The sequence below is a fragment of the Planococcus citri genome, chromosome 4 (genome assembly GCF_950023065.1).
Source record: "Planococcus citri chromosome 4, ihPlaCitr1.1, whole genome shotgun sequence".
In the NCBI taxonomy this organism is placed as follows: domain Eukaryota; kingdom Metazoa; phylum Arthropoda; class Insecta; order Hemiptera; family Pseudococcidae; genus Planococcus; species Planococcus citri.
Window position 1 is genome coordinate 3,917,350 of NC_088680.1, and position 23,266 is coordinate 3,940,615.

The 23,266-nt window shown below is 35.4% G+C and overlaps 1 protein-coding gene and 1 long non-coding RNA gene across 2 annotated transcripts in view; both read left to right on the forward strand.

The window, feature by feature from the left end:
• The window catches only part of LOC135842269 (frequenin-1), a 295,329-nt gene that overhangs the window by 17,782 nt on the left and 254,281 nt on the right, over positions 1-23,266 (forward strand). The window lies entirely within an intron of this gene.
• LOC135843532 (uncharacterized) lies at positions 391-6,973 on the forward strand. Its single transcript, XR_010558336.1, has 3 exons — positions 391-554; positions 659-1,434; positions 6,848-6,973. It is a non-coding gene; the product is annotated as an uncharacterized LOC135843532 (long non-coding RNA).

Below are 23,266 nucleotides of genomic sequence, written 5' to 3' on the forward strand. Positions count from 1 at the left end.
GGAGAGGTCAGTGACCCTAAACATATCCACTAGAGAGAGTAGTAGAGGTGGTGTGTTAACGTGTTGTTATGGGGTGTATTTAGAATTTAAAGTTCAAAAAAAATTTTGTTGAAGACACCTAAAGTGTAGAATACTGTGACAGAATCTAACTATTTGTATTGTTTTTTACAACTTCGAAATGGGGTCAGTCAAAGAGGAGCTTACTTAGCACGGTATCTCCTATTTTAAGTACATGAGTACAGCAGGTAGGTGCATCGGTAAGTACATATGAAACTGATGTGTAGGTCATTTTTTGAAAATTGTAATGAATTTTTTGTATGTTTTTTCTTTTTTGTTGCAGGTTTTTTGGTTTTTCAGAAATCCGGGATCTTTTATTGTTAGACTATGCGTTTCAATTTTAGTATAATTTTTTGTAGAAGGTTTCCTGCAACCTTATTAATTCATGTTTCTTTTATGTGTGTTTCAGATTCGAAGAATGCCAGAAATTGTTGAAAATGGTGAAAATCGAAAAAGAAAATGATACCAAGGGTTAGTGCTCATCGATATCATAAAAGGTAAGAGAATGGAAAATTTTTCATTATCCCTACTTTGATGCTAAAATTGTAGCTGTCTGTATTTTATACTATTTTCTCCTAATTGTATTTTGGTTTATAAACAGCAGACTGACCAAAGGTTGTTGACCTATTCACAAAGTGGCCTGCACGAAGGAGACGAAATCAACGGACAGTTGGACCAGTGTGCCTCCTCACCATTATTGAAAGGTAATTAGATAGTTTCGTACTGAGATAATTAATATTACTAAATACAACTAAATAAATAAGTAGGTACTTTAGAGTAGAATTAGTATAGAGAGAGGAAAAGAAAAGAAAGATAGAGATAAAAATAATATGTAAGATTTAGATTGATTTGAAGGAGAGAGGTTGTTAACGGTTCTCAAAAAAAAGAAAAAAAAATATTGAGGTAAATAGTTCAATTATTGAGAAAGAGAGAAAGAAAGGTAGAGAAAGAATAATAATCATTCGAAAAAGAGAAAAGAAGTGAAAATAAAGAAGGGTCAAGAGACATTATATGAGAGAAAGATGAAGAAAGCGAGAAGTATTTATGCTAGGTTTACATTGTTGCCTATCTTATATTTATAAGGTACAATTGACACGTCAGTTTTTCATATAGAGTAGTTTTGCAGCTTATAGTTTAATATTAGTATTTATATTTTAAAATAGATAGGAATATGTTGATCGTCCGCATATAATTGATTCAAATGCTTTATTGCTTTTATGTTTCACGCTGGAGGAAATACATGGTTCATTGTGTCAATTTTCATCGGAGGAGGTAGATGGATCATTGTGCTACGTCTCACTGGAGTCAGTTCAGTCGCATGTAGCATTACAGTCAATTGGTCAAAATGTCATGGCGCTATGGGAGTGAAAACATAAGGTAAGTTTTGTATATTTCAACATATTACATACTTGTCTTTTTTGGGGTATATAATTTTGGAAAGAGAAAATTATTCAAAAAAAATCTAATTTTGTTTGTTTTGGATGCTAAATGTATGAAGAGAAAAAGTAAACTTTTGAGATTTCGATGCAAAATCAAACTTGATCAAACTATAAAATTCGCTAGAGAGATTGATTTTTTGGGGTAAATTGGTTAGGAAGTATCGAAAGATTTTAGTAATTATTGGAGCTTTATTACTTGTTTTTCTGATGAGTGGCTTTTAGTCTCTAGAGACTAAAACCATTACCGTTTTTCTGGACTGGCATATTTCTTGTTTTGGCTGTAATTTGTATCTAAAAAGAAAAGACTTGATTATCTTGCCGTATAGCGATGGTATAATTGTAGTCAAAAAACACAAGTACAAAACAAAACGTAATATTTCAAAAAATAATAAAGATCAATAAATTAGCCGATATCTGTAAGGTAAATACGTTGATATTTAAAGGGACAATCAATATATCACTAAACGTCTATAAATAAATAAATTATAACACTAATTATCCTACAAAATTCACGATTATCGTCATAAGTACAAAATTAAATAATTGAGAAAAAATGACAGGGGTACAAAATACTAAATTTTTGCACAAAATAACTTAGTTATTTTAAAGTAAATTATTCCTAATGGTTTCTAGATACGAGAGAATAATCAAACAATGTCTTTTTCGAAAATAAATTAAAGATGATACGAAATTTAAAAAAAATAATACGGATAGGGTATTAAATTCCATCATAAACGACATAGGGAGTATATTGTGAAAGCACGAAAGGGAAACATAAAATGAAGGGTTCGTTTTCTTCGATTTTCATAAGTTATCATTTTTTCACTGGTAGCCAGCGTCTTCAGGATGTTCGTCATCGGATTTTTCGTTTTCTGAACCATATTCTACCGCTGTTTCAGCATAAAATTGCGCGTATCGTTCTTTATCTTCCTCTTTTACTGCTTCATCGAGAAATCGATCGTTATTGGATTCTGTATCGACGTTTTCGCATTTTACAAATGCAATATCTTCGAAGTATGGGAAGGGATTTGTGGTATCGCTGGGTGAATGTTGGTTCGTATGTGAAGTCGAAGGTGTTTCTGGCTGTAGAGCTGGGAATTCGGCTTTGTGCGATGGTGACGTTATCGCTAACTTTGCAATCTTCGCTTGAACTTGTTTTTCTTCAGATTTTCGCTTATCAGCCAGTTTTTTCTCTGTAAGCTGTAGATGCGCTTTTTGATTTGAAAATTTTGCAGCGTTTCTTCGTTTAATTTTGTCAGACGTAGACGTAGAACTACGTTCTGTATTTTTAGGTTCGAAATTATCCGTCGTATCCATATCCTCGATCGATGAAGTCGTAGACTTAGAGCTTGAATTATTGATTGTCGCTTCGGAGTGTTCGGAATCGTTCGTCGATGTAGGACTTTGTTCGGTAATCATCTGTTCAATCGTCTCTGTTGTGACCGTAGACGTAGAACTCGGTTTTGGATTATTTTCGACAGATTCTGACGATGATGGAATTGGGGAAGTATTATTCGGCGTTTCAGTAGTTTCTTCGGTTGCAGATCCATGTTGAAATTTAGAATTCAATACTTGATCTTTATCGGACAATGTTTGCGATGACGAAACCGTAGACGTAGAACTCGTTTCGTTGGTTTTTTCTTCGTTAGACGATGGGGGTTGGGATTGTGAATTGCGGAATTCTTCTACTATCGCTTGAATCGTCTGCTCCTGGGTTTCCATTGGCGTATCTTTCACCTTCTTTTTTAATTCGGGAATAAAACGGTTCTTTAGGGTTCCAAATATTGGGGTATATTCTGAATTATCGTAGTAAGGTCCCATCTCATCGAAGTGGGCTTGACGTGAGTGTAGCTCGGAGAAATGATCGTCTATTCGGATCACGAGACCATTAAAATTTTCTATCCAATGACGATCAAGAGCAGCACGAATATGGTGGAAAGTTGCTCGATCAAACGACGGGTGGGGGATGAGAGGGACGATGATTGCTTCTCGCACCTTCAATTTGTTCAAGACGCTTCCTAATAATCGTAGGGTCTCCTTGAATTCCTCCTCCGGCGTTCTCTGTAAAATATTAGCGTGACCGATGCTTATCATTATACGTCTTGGTAGGATTGTCCAAGAATCTAAGTATTCCATCAGGTCCTCGAGCAACAGGTCCCTTCGGTATAGGTCGCGATCCAGTATACCGGCGAACGGTCGATTAATTTCTAGAATTCTGGCTAGCGCTTCAACATGCCCATCTCCGACCATCAGTATATCAAAAGTGAAGTATACGCTTCGGTAAATTTTTGGCTCATGCTCATATCCCGCTGCGGTGAAATACTTGGGGTAGGAATTAAGGGGGTAAAAGGGCTGGATTTCATTGGAGCTGGTATGCCATCTCAGCCAATATCTACGGTGGTGACTCGCTTTGTTGGCGCTCGTACCCTTAAGCTGTTCAAGCGGTAGAGATCGTTCTTCGGCTTGAGTGTGTTTTAAGATTGAAGGTCCTTTTTTGGGAAATCTCGGTTCACTTGATGACCGGTGTACGTTTGGTTGGTTGTACGTAGCTGAGTTGTTCGTGGTCATAGCACCTGAGCGACGATGGTTTATATGATTTCGTATATCAAACGTAGGGTTGCCGGTATGTTGGTTCCTAAACGATATCGTTCTAGAACGATTATCGATATCCATGATGATCGGAGCTGGTGGAAAAATGCTTGATTGGACCATAAATGGTCTTCCATCTGTAGTATATTCAACGTGGAACGTAGAGGCCGTACGTATCGGAAAGTACGTCGAATTTCGCGGTGCCGGAAAATAGTTACCATTTACAGGTACGAAGTCGTTTGTTAGGTTGGAACGGGGTTTGTATAGTGTCGCTGGGTTTCGCTCTTGATAAGGTTCAGCCACGTCACCTCGATGCTGTAGCACTAATTTGTATCGCGCCTTAATTTCTTTATTTTCGACCGCTAACAACCCCATACGATGTTTGAAAATCGCCATCTCGTCTTCTCGCTTGCGTGTCTCGTAGTCTTCGAGTTTAGGATTCGAGGATGAGGAAGGGCTTCTTTTTACTTGGGCCACATCGCCCATGGACAACTTCTTAACGCAGCGGGGATGTGCGCAGGGAGTCACTGTTTGATTTCGCTTATTTCTTTCCGTTCTCCCTCTCATCATAGCTGCTAGGCAGCGTTGATGATAGAGGTGCTGGCATTGCGAAATGTAAGTCGTGTTTTCTTCATTAAACGGTACTACTGTCAAATGACAGTAGTCACATCTTTCTGCAGCCATAGTGCCGGAAAAAACCTGTATTTGTCGGAAAATGAAAAAGAAAAGAAAATGAAATTTAAACGTGATGTACTCTAGAGTATCTATTTTACATCATTAATATGGTAATTTTTATGTAATGGGGAAATCTCTGAAGTGTTCATACCTCTTTTTGTCGCTATATTACGCCGGTAATTTTCGTAGAGTTACATTCAATATTATAAAATCGTACAATATTCAAATCTTCTAAATTCGAAAGGAACACTCTTTTAGAACGGTTATCAGTGAGTGTGTTTTGAAAAATTTTGAAATAAGATTTTGTTTATGTTTTTTGGTTTGGTAGGATTGTGTAGAATAACCAATCCGTGCGCGCGTTTAGCCTACTAACTGTAACCGAAACGTAACGAGTTGCTCATGCAACAAGTATCTGTGCATCAACAGCTGATTAGTTTTGGTTGGAAAAATGCCGAATTCGAATTTTTTACATTAATCATGGCCGAAAGTATTATTTTTGCTGTTTGTAGTGTTGTTACTATTTTATTTTTGTGTAGCCGAATGAATGATTGTGTACGAACTTTAATAATATTACGCAGAGATGTTACAGTATACTTGTGTTTTGTATGTGTTAACGAAATAATACTAGGAGTCAGTGATAATCTCGTCTATATTTTTAAGTATCACGAGGGAAAGATACACAAACGTAACAACAATAGAAAAAATGTCATGTGTAAGTAAAGTAGTATCACATATTGTAACATGCCTAAATTAAATCACAATCGAATAAAGGTATTCTTTTACGTAACTAAATTTACACAGTCGTTCTGTATACCATTTTTGTTATTCATTTCTTATGCTCTATGGCTAAATACAAAAAAATTTACAAAACTAAAACAAAATGCAAGAAACAAAAAAAATATGAGAAAAGGCATGGCTTAGTTCTATAACATGAACACAGAATGTATGGTTGAATCGATATACAGCGTCAAGTTCGTAATATGAGAGAAAATACAGGAAGTTATATGATGCGTGTGATGAGTTTTTTACTTCGACACTTTCGATTCTCATTCTTTTCGAAACTGGTAGCTTTCATTGTTATTGTGCCGGATTTTCTGCTTCGACAGGTGGTTCGTACGGCCTTACGTTTGCTGCCGCAGCCGGAGGCATCCCCAGCGAAATTAGGAACGAGATTATGTGCTGGCGCTCCTGCCAGGTAGCATATAAAACGCCATCATTGACGGTATGGATACGGTAATACCTTATGCGTAAGACGTGCTCGTCTCGTGCAAGACGCTGTACCGCGATGCCTGCAAACGTCAGGAGTGGAGGAGTGTCGTTATTCAAACCGGCGGCTACCATTTCCGGGTCCTCAAGTAAAGGTTCTTGATGTTGGATTACCTGGACGTTGTTGTGCGCCAGGTTAAGGAGCAAATCCGCGGCCTGGTGCACATCCATGATCATCCCGTTTTCTCCAATGTCGCCTTCCATATCTTGTGCTAAGTTGTTCTGGTCATTCGGTAGGAAATTCGGTGGTAGAGGATCGAGTGGCGGCATTCTGGTTGTGTGTGGTGTAATCGAGTACTTGCAGGCAAATTTTTCGTATCACGTTAACCGCACTTGTCGCGAATGTTTATTACAAAGAAAATGATCCGCACTCTATATCGCGAATGTATATGTTAACGAAAAAATCCGCAGTCTAGATTGCGAATTCGACTTTTAATGTCGGTTCTAGTACCGGTGTTACGCACTTGAATTGAAAGTAAGAAGAATCAACGCGAAAAAATTGGCTAATTGTAAGCGAGGCTTTCTAACACGAATTGGCTTAGACCAATGTACGACTATTACTGAGCTGAGAATATGAGAAGTCGACAACAAAATCACGACAAAGTCGAGACAAGAAGTCGCTTGATAAAAAAGAAAAAAAAATAAAATATCAAAAGATAGGTCCTTATCGCGAATTTCCTAGAATCGTATCCGTTCGGCTGGAGACGATCAAACGGGGGTGACGTAATTTTGGTACAATAATATTTTATTGCTTTGTTCGATGTTTTAACGATCGCCAAATTACTGCCTAGTTAACAATGTGTAATTTTTTGAATGTGCAGGTGTTTGATTTTTGGGGAAGAAAAATGCTTGTCGAAGATTTATGGTCATCCATCAAACAGTGGTCAAGTTTTCAGTGATGATATTGGCGACATAGATCGCAACATTTTCGACGTGGGATCAACCAGTTTTTTCGTGAGTAGATTTTTGAGTATTATTTTTATCATGGATTATGAATATTTTAATTGATTTTTTCAATCCTACAGGGTGTCCAGAAATTATGGTTACAATCGATAAGGAGGAGAAAAAGAAATTCGGCTGATATAAAGAGCGGTCATTATTCTAGAATTTTGAGTTCGTGGGATAGGTTCGGAATGATTGGTACGAATGTATTCGTGGTTGCCGAAAAACAGTGATAGGTGGGTTGTAATTTTTGTTAACATTATATGATTATTTCTATTTTATTTCGATCATTTTTGTAATCTCTTTACTTATTTCAGGTACGATGTTGAAAGTCGACTCGCGAAAAGGAATGACCTAAATCAATCGTACTTTCAAGATTTATTTGAGGCTACGGGAGCTTCCCATTATCCTAGAATTTTGGGAAAGTGAAATGGAATTGACGACTAGGAATGTGTTTTGTAACCATCATCGGGGGAAATTCTTGAATAACAAACAAGTGAGCTATAAATTTGGATTTTACGTGTGAATACTATTCCTATCTATTTTTCGAATGGTGTGTAATTTTGTACAGGTTTTCAGAATTTGAAATTTCGACGATATTTTGGGAAGCTGTGTTGATTTGAAATTCCTTATCTTATGGTCATTAACGTACTGCAAATTTTGGTGAAAACGTGTGATGTTGAACCGGATCTAGATCCTAATTTGTAGATTCATTCATCGTGTACAAGGAATAAAATACTTCAGCGATGTATTTTATCGTTCCTGAATGCTACTTCTAATACAGGTAAGAAGTATTCAAATGATTTTTAAGTAAATGTTTTGTGTATTAAAATTCTTTGGTACTTCTTAGATTTTTTGAAAAAATATATGATTGTTTTGAGTGCACAAAAGGAGCGACGTGGGACCGAAGAATTTAGCAACCGGATTCATGCTTCAATATTGGGTGAGAGTTGATTAATTTATTTATTTAGACTCTGTTAATTTGGATTATGATCGAGAAGAATTTTTTGAAGAAATGTGGACACGGATAATGTGTATTCGAATCGAAGAAAATGAAGATTTCAAATTTCACGACGTGATATAGCTTGGGATAATGGTGGCGGGTAACAAACGAAGGCTACATGTGTTTTTGAAGTATCCAGCGTTTATTATCCGTAGCTGTTCTTCACACATTCGCCAAATATGGGACTTGAATTGAGAAATGATGGTAACGGGTAATGAGCGATGGGTACGTATGGTTGTAAGTATCCACCGCTCCTTATCCGTAGCTATTGTTGTTTAAAACTTTGCCAAAATATGGGTCTCACTTTATTTTCTTGTTTCTCATGATTTTAATTTAATAAATTAATTTTATTGTGGGGTAGTGGTTATGAGTAAGGAGTATTGGCTACCTATGATGAAAGAGTATCCAGTACTCCTTATCCGTAGCTAATATTCCTTCAGGATTTTCCAAATATGGTCTGCGGATTTTGCTTAGTCGAAGATCAGAAACTCCGAAAATTTATCGTGCTATTTCTCTGACTTGCGGTCATTCTAGCGGATATCGTCCAGCGGTAAAGAATGACGTACACTTATGTTTACGTGTGTACAGCATTCTTTACTGTTTGTCGCTATTTTGCACAATCAATGATCAGAAAAGTTATGAAATGCTTTCGTCTAGGTATTAGTTGGGGGTATTGGAGGTAAGAAAATGGTAGTTGCGTATTTTGAAAGCAACTCGCATTTTCTTCCCTTTAATAAATCTCAAGGGAACCAAAGTACCAACGGGATCACGAATTTTTAGAAAATTGATTATCGCGACAGGTGGCAAAGAAGGAGAAGACCCAGTTTTATGTCGATAAACTGCCGCTGTTCCTCCCCTACCAATTTTGTGAACTAATAAAGATGGACTTATGGGAAAGAACAACGAAATGACCTATAGCTTGTTTGAAGCAACGGGGGACGGAGACAACCCACTGTGTCAGTGGGTGCTCTCTGTCCTTCGTAGCTTTGGACAAATATTCATCTTGAATTTCATCGTTAACAGGAATGATTTGAGAAAAATGAAGTTTTCTGACCTGAATATTGCGGCGAGAAAAGAAGATGAAATTCTCATAATTTTGTGAAATCCTAATTACTAAGCTCTGTAATCACTACCGTAAGGTGTCGTATTTTTATCTATTTTCTTAGATTATTTTAGGCAAATTAGTTTTATTATGAAATGATCGGGGGTGTTTGTGTAAGAAAACGGTAGCCACGTGTTTTACGAAGTCGCTACTGGTTTCTTATTCAACGCACACTCCTGATTAATATCAACGATTATTCTGCCATTTTTACTATGGGGCCTTTGAGGGTGTTTGCTGAAGGAAAGTGGCGGTCGCGAGTTTGTGAGTCGCCACCACTTTCTTATTTAGCAAATACTCCTAAGAAATGTCAACTATTTTGAAGTTTTTTGCGTGGAAGGAAGAAAGAAGAAAGTTGATAAATTTTCAACGGAATAGTTAATTTTGCTTTACGTGAACTTAATTATGGTAATGATTTAAGCTTGAATTAGGTTGTGATCTTTGAATAATTTCCGTCGATTTTGCAGTGAAATACTCAGAGAAGTGGGGTTAGTTTCTTTCGCTTCGCGAATATGCTTCATTATGTTTGTTATTTTTCTGAATAAGATTTTGGGATGAACGCTATGGTAATTTTTGTAGATGAAAAAAAAAAATTTTTACATGAAGAGTGATTTGGGTCTAATCATATTTTAATTTACGTAAACTTGAACTGAATGAAATGGATTCCTTAGAGACATTTCATGCAGTAAAAGAAAAATTTACCACCAATGAGTCGTAGAACTTATTGGGTGCATTTTGAATTAGTTTATGGGGGAGAATGAAGCATATGATTGCAGGGTATGGTTACTTTATTATCGCATTTCTTGTAATTTTTGGGACTAATTTTGTCACTTGTTGAGTGATAATTAAGTCAGAAAAGAACCACGTATTTTTTATCCTTAACGGAGATGCGAGAGCCGTATGAAGAGGGTCTATATTTTTACCTATGCAGGTAAATAATCGTATAGGAATGGGTTGTAATAACAACACAGGTATAAAAAGGTGAACGACCGACCGCGGTGTAGTGTGTCAAGGTGAGCGTGGAAGTGTTTGTTTGTACCGCGTAATAAAGCGAGGTATGAACGGTTTCTTTTTACTGTATCTTTTTATACAGGGAATGATGGGGGTATAACGATACGTGAATTCTATAATTATTATAATTCTAAAGGATATAATTATTAACTAAAATTAGTACCCAACACCTAAGTTTCATTAACTACTACTTGTCATCCTGGGGTCGTATTATTGGTTGCTGGAGTGGAGCCTTTTTCTGGTGTTTTTCTTATCTTTTGTGTACGGTCCACTCTCTGCCTCCATTTTCAAAATTTCTAATGCGTCCGCGAGTTGATGTAACTGTTCTAGGGTGCCTAGGGTAGTATTGACGGGAGGAGTAGTGGGAGGGGTGTCAAAAACTGAAGCTCGTGCCCCTGAATATCGCATGGTCGATTGTTTTCTGAAAAAATAATTCTTGCGACGTATCGCACGTTGTTCGTGAGCTATTTTGCAATTATTAATTTTATTTCTCATAAAAGTATCTAGTAAGTAATTAGGTACTTTAGTATATGAATTATAGCGATAGGGGAAAGTTTTGAACTCATAAATTTTACTATTATTAACCGATTTTTTCGTACAATTAGGCTCGATATTGATATTTTCAAATGAGGATGGTAGATCTAATTCCCATATTCCTTCTTGAAAATTTTTTATAGTGAAAAGGTCTTGGTCTGTTTCCATACTTTGTATCATTTCAAAAATACTTAGTTCGGCTTCCTCAACTGTTGCTATGGTTTCATTCAAGTTTTCGATCTGTAAGTTGGTTTTAGCTGAACATAGAGTCGGCTTAAACATCCCTTCTGTGGAAATAAAGCAAATTTCCATGGGATGTTCGGGATCAAAATTACAAATTAATTTTCTTTCATGCAAATTGAGCGATATTTTCCAATAATCCATAGAGAGTCTACCCATAATAAATACTTTTTCCGCGGAATCAATTATATAAAATGGGATATTTATTTCTCGATTTCCCAACATCAATCGTATTTCTACGCAATGCTTTGCTATCGCGATTGTCTTGCTATCAGCCAAAGTCAAGGAGATTTGTTGTTTCAATTCTATGTAAGAAAGATCTTTGGGTGCGTAAGTTGTCAGGATATCGATTACTGGTTGAGAAATTATGCTGAGGATTGCCCCAGTGTCCAATTGTAGGGATATAAACTTTGGGCCAACTGCCACTCCTACTATGCACGCTGGGTCTATTGTGGCTGGACGTAAGAGCTGTGCCATGGTAGATTCCTTAAGATTTTCAGGATCTTGTAAGTGGCGGAAGGGTTTAGGAGGTGAAGCAGGGGGTATTGGGGTTTTTGAACGTTTTTCTCGCCTTCTTCGTTTGCGAGCACTCCTTGATGTAGTGGGTTCTTCAATTTGTTCCTCAATATTCCCTGCCATTAATGAACTGAGGGTGTTATCCATGGGTAGTTCTGCTGTGGTTAATGGGTCGAGTTGGATGTTTTGATAAATTTGTGGTGGAGAAGGTGTTTCTGAAGCCAGTGACATGAGAGGTGGAATTTGAGCCGTGATGAGTTCAACTTCCGGTGTGATCGACTCGGGATTTGAAGTTGATACTATCATGGGTGGTGGGGGTTTATCTCCAAGCTCGATTTCTGGTTCCTTATCTCCAGGGTGAATATAGGGTGCTGTTTTTGGTTCAAATAATCGTTTCGTATCTCCTTCTAGATTCCTATCTTGATGATCAGTTTTGAACAAGGCAGCTTTTTCAATTCGTTTGAGTTCAGCTTCGATTAATTTTTCGGTTTCCTTATATTGCGAAATTGATGGAAAAAATCTTCGTAAAATTGGGACGAAATGGAATCTCTGACGTACGGGCAGAATTTCTCCATGGGGTCCTATTTTTGGTCTAAGAAACTGTTTTCCACCACGGCTAATAAGCTCAGTTTCTAGAAACTGCATAGATGGGCTCTGTACAAATTTAATTCTAGGATCAGCTGTAGCGCGGGTAAACATTTCCTTAAAGTCAATGTACCTAGAAATTTTGACTAACGGTTCTGATGATATGCGAGGTTTGAGCAGTGGGAATAGCAAAATAATACTTTCTGCTTTCTTTTGAAAAAGTAGATCGAGTACGTCAATTAATTGATCTTCAATGATTTTGTACGGTTTTCGAGAATAATTAAATTCAATTTGGCAAGCTGAGAGTATTATTTTTGAATTTTGAGGAATATCGAGTTGAGATATCCTGTTATGCAATTCCTCTAGAGTGATCTGGTCTCTGAGGTGCTCGGGTAAATGTGTCACTAAGACATTCTCGCCTCGCATCATATAATGCGCTAATCCATCGCCTATCCAAACATATTTTGAAAAAATATCCTCAATTGGGGCTGATTCTTCACTAGGAGCTGCCCCTGGAGCATCTAGTGTGACTCGTTTCCCGAAAGCGTGGATTCATCGTCGTCAGAGTCTTGCATAATTTCGGTGGTCATTAAATTCAAAGCAGCAGTTGTAGCTTGAGATTCTAATTCCTGAGGTGATTCCTGAATTTGAGCAATTGTTTTCTCGATTGTTTCCTCATCGATTAATTGACCAGCCATAGATTTCGGTGACTCAATTTTTATCTTAATTTCGTCTTTAATCACGGGAATTTCAAAAATTTTGTTTTTGTCAAGTTGAGTTTCTTGAATTTCCATTTTTTCATCGATTGAATCAGCTTTATTTTCTTTCTTTAAGGGAATTTCCTGCATTTCAATATTTTCACTAGCTGATTCAGTGGAGGGAATTTGTGAATCCAAATTATTATTGAAAGTCAAAAAGGTTTGGGTTGCTACACTTTTGAACGATTCTCCAAATGGTGGAAGTTTTTCCGAATTTTCCACTTTTTCTGCGCATTTGGCTAATTTTTCCTCAAAAGATAGGGTCTCATTTTTGGCTTTTGAGTCCAAATAGCGACTTATTCTCTCGTCGAGAGTTTCAATGGGTATATCCGGGTGCAAAATTTCTTGAAAACTTTGAGGTTGATCTTTCACTTCGACATATTTGTCCAAATTTTCATCAAATTTATTAGTTTTTTCATCATTAGCATCAAATTTTTCCAATTTAGGCGGTTTTTCATCAGAAGGCTTGTCAATTTCTTTCTTATCCAAGTCATATATCGAAAAGGGTTCAGATTCATCAAATATTTTTCCTATTTCTTCCTCAGTTTCTTTTTCCAAAACTGTGTTTTTCATGTGATCTATTTCTGCCTCAGTTTTATTCTCTAAAACTACAACTTTTGCAGGTCCTAAATTTGGATCATATTGAGGCGATTTTGGGGTCAATATTTCGATCCTAGGTTCAAAAATAGATGTTGGGGGTTCCGATTCAGGTTTTTTAGTCGGTTCCATCGCGAAAAATAATGTTTTGGGTAACGAATTGCTTTCGAAATCCAAAAAACTTGTGCAATATTACCTTAGAGTAAGCAGGAGTTCACTGGATTCTCGAACAGATGAGTTGAGTAGGTAGCTGGATGCGTGAAGGAAGAAATCAAATAGGTAGCCGAGTACTTGAAAGAAGAGCTCCGCACACGTTGATACTTGTAACACGAATGATTTTTGTGTGTAATGTGGCGGAGCTTTTATTTGTCTAAGGTTCCGGCCAAAATGCATTATGATTTTTTGAAAATCTTTCCCACACTCTAAGATGTGAACAAGATGACATATTTATGGGCTTGGGTACAATGTAAATAAATATAGGATACCTATGTAATAATAGTTCCTAGACTAGATTACTCTATATGTTCTTATATTAATTATGTACATCTGCATATAATAAATTGATTCTTTCTTAGCATCTCCGAGTATTTTAATTTGGAAAAAAGAAGCTATTGAGGTGATAAAAATGTCTTTGTATTCTAGAATACTCATGACAGTTTTATCACCATGATAAAAAGGTAAACGAAATCTTATCTTGACGTTTTTATCACCTGTATAAAAGCGGCAAGATAATAGGTGATAATTTTTCGTTACCTATATGATTGTTTGACAGTTTTATGGCCCTAATCATTTTACTGGACTTAAGGCTAATACCTTTTGGCGCGAGCCTTTAATATGATTAGCATATTAAAGGTATTTTTACGTGTGATTTTTAAATGGGTTTGTTTAAAAAACATTGAACATATTAGATGACATTTATTGTTTCTCATTTTCGGATTAGTTTATGTTTATTTATTTTGAGAAAAATACGGTAGCTGAATATTTTATTGGACATTAGTGTCATCCAAAAAGGTGCATTTTTGTTAATTGGAGGTTGGTTGCTTTTGATTAAATCGTTTTTATAAGCATAAACAAAGCATATACTCGCGTGTATAAAAAGACTGATTTTTAATAGAAATCTACAGATCATAAAAATGTCAAAATATTTTTTCAATTATTCAGAACGAAATCTTTGAGTGACAGTTTTATTATTTCGAAATCACATAAATTTACTCTGTCTACTTAATACACACATTATGCGCCTAAGCAATATAGCTTATTAGTGCATAATGTGTATGTTTTTAAATAGACAGAATTATTTATTGATTTCTTATGCTCGGAATAATTTTCCCATGGAAGACAAAGATTTTTATAACTTGGTTCTCACGGACCATCTCTTTGTTCATTGCAAAGGCAAAAAGGTCTTTGGAATGTGACTAAGGAAAGTGTTTCGAAACGAAAACGAGAGTGTTGGTATATGAAATAATCTGATAGTTTGGAGTTTTACTATTTTTTCGAGAAGAAATCTATGTAACAAAGAACTTTATAGGGGTAGATTTTGGTTTAGAAAGATTTAGAAAAGAATGTGAAATTTGGTTTTTTCAGATCTGTTGGGGATTTTTAGATTCTTTTCTGGTCCACTGTGTAATTTTACCAGCCAATACTTCGAGCATAAGTTTCATATTTTTTCGTTTACGAGACTTAAAACCTCAAAATATTGACTGGCATTTTTCCAGTATACAAGAAACGAATTCGTGAGACATAGAATTGTGTAAAGGATCCTATGTTGTGTATGAAATACTTTTTGGGACTTTCAAAATGAAATTTTGAAATATTTGATCGGAAGTTTTATATGGTTTGTTTTCCCTTCACTGGACACATCCTAGAATGTGTTTCAGTGAATAGAAGAAACCATGATTTTTGGAAAATATAATTATACTTGTGCTGGCCTATTTTTCACTCAGCGAATATTACGGCATTTTTACTATAACCTGGTCTCTGTTGCACTCCAGATTGACACTTTTTCTTATTCAAAATAATCAAACTCATTACGCAGTCTGAAAAATACAGAAAAATGTGTCGTCTGTATGAGCACAGGTAGAGTCCAGATTTCCATATTTTCGAGTATTAAAACTCCTAAAATATGTGATAGTCTAGTCATTTTGCAATTCGTAGGTGATGAATTGATTCAACTTTCAATGCCTTTTTATTCACTTAGCAAATTGTTGGTCAATACATTGAAACCATTTGCCCCCTGAACCCCTGAATTTCTTCAAAGGAATACCGGACAAATTAGTTCATTTTATATTTCCAAAAGGCTGAATTAAGAAATTGAATTTTTCTATTGTTTTAACTATCCTGCATACGAATCCGGAGTTGTTCGAAACGAAATCATTATTTCAGAATTTTTATGGAAAAATGAGGGTTATTTTAGAAATTTTTAATTAGGGAATTTTGTCCAAAATTCAGTAAATTTGAATAGTTATGATTTTATAGTCATTCTTTGACTCCTATCCTGTACCTTTGCAAAGGCTTTTTGGCATGTATAGTTATCGTATACGAGACTATAGAACACCAAAATTCCAGCTGATATATTCTAGCAGACAAGGAATGGCGTATTTTTAGTATCCAAAAACGTAATTTTTATTTAGTTAATTTGCATAAAACGGACTTAGAATTGTTTTTTATTTTAGATCAAAACTGTTTGAGACATTTTAAGTTTCCTATTATTACATTTTTGAGTATTTTTAGCTTATTAAATGTGATTTATTTTGGTTTAGAAACGGATTTTTTAGTTTTCAAAAAGTTAAGAATTTTGTCAAAAAATTGGTTTATATTTATTGAATCTGAATTTTCTGTTAGAAATTTCACGGATGTGCTGGGACATATGAATTTAGCACTTGCATATCTTTGAATTTTGGTAAATTTTATTTTCAGAAAATGGTTTTCGGAAATACGTTGGGACATATGCAGGAATTTTAGAATTTTGCATATTTCCGAATTTATGGAAAAGGAGTATTTTTTCTGTTTTGAAAGTATAGCAGAGTATCTGAAATTCGAAGATACGTGGCATGTATGACTTTTTCCAAAAGAGGTTCAATCCACGTCAGGCGCCAGACTACATGAATAGTCAATTTAGACAGGCCACCTATCTTGGAAGATCGTATCTAAGATTTTGCATATTTTCAAAAATCAAAAAAAAATCTTGTTAGGAATATTAGAGATTTACATTGGATTTAGGATTGTTTCGAATCATGTATTTTGAAATACATTGAAACATCTGAGACTTTTGAGACCTTTGCCAGCCTTTGCGCTATGAACAAAGAACCTAACAAAAAGATACATTTTGAGACTATTTTATGATTTAGAGCATAAAATAGACTATTTTTGTTCATTTTTACAGTTTTCAGACATGTATTTAGTGAGATTTTTAACACGAAATAGTTCGATTAAATCATTTTCAAAGTTATCTTCGGATCTAATTTTGACTATTTTTACATGAATTTTGCTCAAAAGTTGATTTTAGATGGATTTTATTAATTTTTTAGTTAAAAAGACTGCATAATTTTTGCCCCTTTTCTGACCTTTGCGACCTTTTAGAAGCAAACACTATGATTTTTGAGTGATTTCCGAGTTAAATAATTTGTCTATTTTCTGCAGTAAATGGGACATACGATTTTGGTAAAAAGAAATTTGTTATACTCGGAAATTTTTTAGAAGAAGTTGTTAAGAAAATTTTCATGCAATATTAGTATGTTAGTAAAAAAAAAAAAAAAATCGCGAATTAGTATACTTTAACTCGTCATTATTTTTAATTTTAGAGGCAATTTAGATATCTTTTGAGTCAGATGAATTGCATACTTTGCCATTTCGTGGTGTTTTTACAAAAAATCATGAATGCAACTATCTCAGTCAAAAGAAGGTTATTTGCAATTTTTCAAAAAAGAAGTAGAAATTTATCTATCTCCTACAGAACTATCATTTGAGTACGGCTCGCTATGTTCTAATATTTGAATTTGTCACCATATTTAGTTTAAAAAAAAAATTTGAAAAAATTTGAAAATTTTGAAATTAATTATTTTAAATTTATGGATTTTTTACGAGTATTTTAGCGAGTTTACTGAAGGTATTAGATTAATTTTTTCACTTGAATTGTGCTCTTGAAGAGAGCTTTTTGGAATTCAAGTTTCGGAAAAATTGAAAAAATTGAAAATTTTGAAAATTTTGAAAAAATTTAAAATTTTAAGGGTGGGTTTTTTAGTAAGTCGGACTGAAAATTTTGCAATTTTCAGGAGAATTACGCGGAAGGTGGGCGCCAAAATGATATAGTTAATTCTAGAATGACTATGGAAGAGAATATTATTAGAAATATTACTGAGGGGAGAAGGCTAAATATTACTACGTAAGTAGTTAATATTTCCCTATACCTGGCTAGTCTATGGGTGTCGGAGAGCTCAGAAATCATGCAGAAATACTATATGCATTTATGATCCGATGTAATAACAATAACACCAATACGATACAACGTGTCTAATTGATTTATTATTATAATTCGATCATGTCAGGTGAATCAAGATATAAAAGAATTTACATAATTTTACATCATTAATATGGACACCGGTCCATATTATGCGTCTCGCGCTAATGAATTAAGTTATAATACGCTAAAGTATTATTGTAATCGAAGGTGATGAATTAAGCAGGGATGATAATAAACCCTAATTTTACATACTTACGAAGAAAGAGATTACTTCTCAATACTCGTAAGTATGGGAAAAATTACCTTATTAAATAAATGAAGAGGTTACTCACCAAGGTCCACATAATGTCCGCTTCTACTGTCTCTTTCAAGGTGGCTCACTCATACTAGGCCAGGCGACAGCAATGTATTACACGAGGTACCTATTCTACTAGCAGTAGGAGTGATGCCCGGGAAGATCTACTCCATACCCAATAATATCGCGATCGGATAGTTAACTTATTCGAATCACGACTTAATTTCATTTTAACCACTATATGTAGTGGGCAATGCCTGGATAAATAGGGGATAGGTACCCTTACGGGATACCTTACCTGCCTGTCACATCTACTAAGTTTCATATCTGAGGAAATGCGCGTTACGACGAAGCACCGGCGAGCTCGAGATACCTATGCTAAGTAATTTTGGTGCGTTCGCGATGCATTATATATGCATCGCGCTCGATGCGTTGCTCGATGCGTTGCCTACGTCACGACCTTTGCGGAGTTAACACGTTCCCACCACTTACGTTCACGCTACCTATAGTTATGCTTCGAATAACTACTTACGTAGTTGGGCCATATCTCACCATATCAAAATCTCTGCACAAAATTCATTTTTTCTAAATTCAAATTCTTTGTTGCATTATATGTTGTGTGTTGGGGGGGGGGGGGGGGTCAAAAAATTTTGTATGTTCGAGTGATGTAGTGTTTTGTCATGGGAGAAGGTCAACGCCCTCCACCTGAATTTTCCCATTTCGAAGACAACCTGAAATTTTGAGAAAACAAAATTTTCGAATTTCTGCAGATGCGGTCTCAGGACTTCGAACATCCTCATCATCCAAAAATTTGGTTGCAAGAGTTTTTCGAGATTAAAATTTTTAAAAGATTTTTCATATGTTCAAAAATGATACCTATGAAATATTTTTTTAAATGTCATTTTCAAGTAATATGTAGAGTACCCTTGGATAGAATAATAATTGTGAAAGCTGCAAATTGCACCAGATTATCTAAAAAATGGTAAGTATCGATAATTTTAACCACCAGAATTTTTTTTTGAAAAGAACATTAAAAAATCGAATGAGCATTCAAAAATGAGTCATCAAATAGGGTTTTATTTTTTGGTTATTTAAAAAAGTAAAAAAAAATATATCCTATTGAAAATTAATCAAATTCGTGATTCGATTTCCAAAATCGGTTTGTGACAGTTTTGATTTGTTCTGGAGCTTCCAACAGATTTTCAGATTTTTTTAGCTTTTCGAAAAATCTCACCAAGTGTTCTATAAATTAATTTAGATTGACAAAAATGGAATTCGAAAATTTTTTGTGCCCAAATTTTTCAGAACGAGGTAACGAGAGTAATAAATTCTATTTTTTAGCTGCTGAACTTCATTTTTGAATCAAACCATTCTTGTGGGATTTCTTGCAGACTTGAAAGTCAAAAAATCTACCGAAGACCTCGAGCATTCGAGCGTGTTTTGAAAAACCTTCAGCACGTGAAATAACTAACTACGACCTCTTCACTTTCGAATTTATTTCTGCTAAAATTATAACTATAATTTTTACCTAGCCATATTTCCGCCAAACAGCAAACGCACACCAGTGCGATGATTATTTTGAAATATTACAGGTACCTACAGAGCGGTCGTTTAATAAATATATAAATAAATCGTAATCGCGTTCGGGTTTGATAAACAGTACCCGGCGCGGAGGACCATCGCTGGGGTAACTTTATCGTCGCGTATGACAAATTTTATATTGTAAATTAACGAGAGAATTGAGAAAGCGCAAAAGGAGCGAACTTTGTTATCTCATTAAACGGTAAATGGAAATGACTATGTGTGGTTTCACGATGGAGAGTTCGGGTTACAAAAAGGCCGTTTATTTATTTTGGTTTAGTTGCGTAAATGTCGCACACACCACCTGGGATTTTACACTGTTGATTTAGTACCTCGTTCCTGTGACTTTAGCGCGACCGACCCACCCGACGCGACGCTGTTACAAATTATCAAAATTCTTCCTCCTCCTCCTTTTTAGCGTTATATACCTGGTTTGTGTTCTATCTGTGGAATAAAATCGCCATTGATGGCGTCGGTTGTCAATTTATTGGCTTTTTAATCAAAATATTTGAATTCAAAGGTCCCTGTTTTTTTTCCTATAATTTTTGCAATCGTCATTATATTGTTGTTGAGCTGGCGGTGCATCGGAATGAAACTGCCAAGCTTCGAATCGAATGTATAATAAAGCTTTTTCCGAAAGGTTGTGGTGACAAAACACGATTTCAAATGTACTGCGAATGTGACATACGTATAAACGTAGAAGAAGTCTACCGCATGCGAAAGCAAAAGGTGCTGAAATAGTTGTAAATGCTTCTCTCATTCTAAAAAATCACATCGAATCAGCGCAGCCGTCTAGTACATTATAGAAAATTCCAATTACGCAAAGTGCTCGTTGGCGTTGGCCAGCTCTTATTTGCTCAAGACCGAGGGAGACTTTTGTCGGAAAAATATTATAGCTAAATGCTTTTCCCACCAGACTGTGGGAGGATAGTTATCATATTTTTTTGGTCGTAAATTTATTATCGTCTTGCGAAATAGATACGAATGATTCGATTTTGGTATTTTACTATCGTGAGGTCTTCGTTGTTTGTGTACATTTTATGAGAGATTCAAGTTTGCCGAAGTATCGAACTGTAACCTTGAAATGAGTCTTGAATTTTATTTACATGGCGTTTAAAGTCGCGAGTTATGATTTGGTTGGAGGAAAGTTGCGATGAATTGTTTGAATATTGATTTTTTTTTCTACGAAAAGGGATTTGGAGAGGAGGTTGTGTGACTTGAAAGTTTTACAAGTTCTGATCGAAGATTTTTTGACTGAGAAATCGAATGGATATGTACTTTAGTTATACATATGTACTTGGGTAAAAGCACGTTGGTTTGATTTATAGGGTTTCGTGCTTTTGATTTTATTTTGTTTTCAATTTCAATTTTAGTTTTATTTTTTGTTCAATAGGTATGTACTTGATTTAATTTTCATTTTCTGATTTTACTAATATGTTCAGCTTTTGATCCAATTTTTAAAGTTTTTATTAGTCCGGCATATGGCAATAGGAGTAATTGCACCCGCCCCCCGCCGATCCTCCGGGACAACTTTTTTCTTAAAGGGGACATCCTAAGGAACATTTTAGCGCAAACTTGCCCACAATAAAGTTGACCTTACTTACAAAATGGCGGCCATTTTGATTGACAGGTCAGCCGAAATCGCAGATTTTGCGTTTCAACATAGGACTTGCACGAAATTTTTCAAACTTTACAAAGGTAGATCGAAAGATCATACAAAAATTTATCAACTGTCGAAATTTCAAGTGCTAAAGTGCGTTTTTCGATTTTTGGTGAATTTTTGAAAATCAAATTTTAGCCAAAAATGAGGGGAAAAATCAAAATTTTACCAAATTGACACAGAAAGCTGCAATTTGGGATATATCCTATTTTCGACATGCCAAATCGATTGGAACCGGTTTCAACCCGTTTTGAGCAGTTCTGGAGCCTCCAGCAGATTTTTGAAACTCGAAATTTCCACAAAATTCCATCAAATTGGAGTTGTAAAGCTGAATTTTATTCTAAAAACTAATTTCAATACGCTACGAAGTACTGCAGGTGAATTTCAAGTCGTTTTGGAGCCTCCAGCGGTTTTTTGAAAATTCCTGAAGCCTCCAGCAGATTTTCGAAACTTTAAATTTTCACAAAATTTCATCAAATTCAATTCAATTCAATTCTTTATTTAGTACATTTATGCCTTTTGGCCTTGTACAAGTTATACATAAATATACATAAATATACAGGTAGGTAATAGTAGGTGTAGACGTATAATTGGTTACAGAGTTTGAGGGTCTAAAAGTTCCTGCACTGTGTAGAAAGCTTTTGTCTCTAGCCATGCTTTCAGATATTTTTTAAATGTTTTTGTAGAATTTATGTTTTTTAGATCAGAGGATAAAGAGTTGTAGATTTTTACTGCCATCGTATCGATATTGGATTGCAAAGTTGTTGTTTTAAAGTAGTTTATTGTAAGCTGGTTTCTATTTCGTGTGGGGTACTGATGGCTTGTTGTGGATGTTTTTATTGTTTTTTTCTTCACCATAACTCCGATTTCAAGAATGTATAACGAGGGAAGGGTTAGGATTTTCTCTGAAACGAATAGATCTTTACATGATTCAGTACAAGTTAAGCCATAAATTTTCCGTAGAATTCGTTTTTGTATTAGGAATATTCTGTTTAACAGGGTGGGGGTACCTCCCCAAAACGCCAAATTGTAGGTTACAATGGATTGAAATAGCCCAAAATAAGGGAGATGGAAAGCTGAAATTTACTCTACACTCCAATTTTAACACCCTCTGAAGACGACTTCAGTTGGGTTCAAGTCATTTTAGAACCTCCAGCGACTTTGTTGAAAATTACTGGAGCCTCCGGCAGATTTTTGAAACTTGAAATTCCCCCAAAATTTCATCAAACTGAGATGGAGAGTCGAAATTCGTTCAGCAAACTAGTTTCAATACGCTACGAAGTTGACTGCTGGTGCATTTTCAAGTCGTTTTGGAGCCTCCAGCGACTTTTTGAAAGGTTGTATGACTTTTTTTGGAAAATTGAAAATTTCCCAAAAGTAGCTAGAAGCTTCAAAACCATTTGAAACCCCCATGAAATCTGCGAAGTAAATTTCAGCTTGCCAACTCCATTTGATAAATTAATGTTGGGGGAATTTCAAGTTACAAAAATCTACTGGAGGCTCTAGTAATTTTCAAAAAAGTCGCTGGAGGCTCTAAAATGACTTGAACCCAACTGAAGTCGTCTTCAGAGGGTGTTAAAATTGGAGTGTAGACTAAATTCCAGCTTTCCATCTCCATTTGATTAAATTTTTGTAAAAATTCAAAGATTCGATAATCTGCTGGAGGCTTCAGGAATTTTCAAAAAAACGCTGGAGGCTCCAAAATGACTTGAAATTCACCTGCAGTACTTCGTAGCGTATTGAAATTAGTTTTTAGAATAAAATTCCGCTTTACAACTCCAATTTGATGGAATTTTGTGGAAATTTCGAGTTTCAAAAATCTGCTGGAGGCTCCAGAACTGCTCAAAACGGGTTGAACCGGTTCCAATCGATTTGGCATGTCCAAAATAGGGTATATCCCAAATTGCAGCTTTCTGGGTCAATTTGGTAAAATTTTGATTTTTTCCCTCATTTTTGGCCT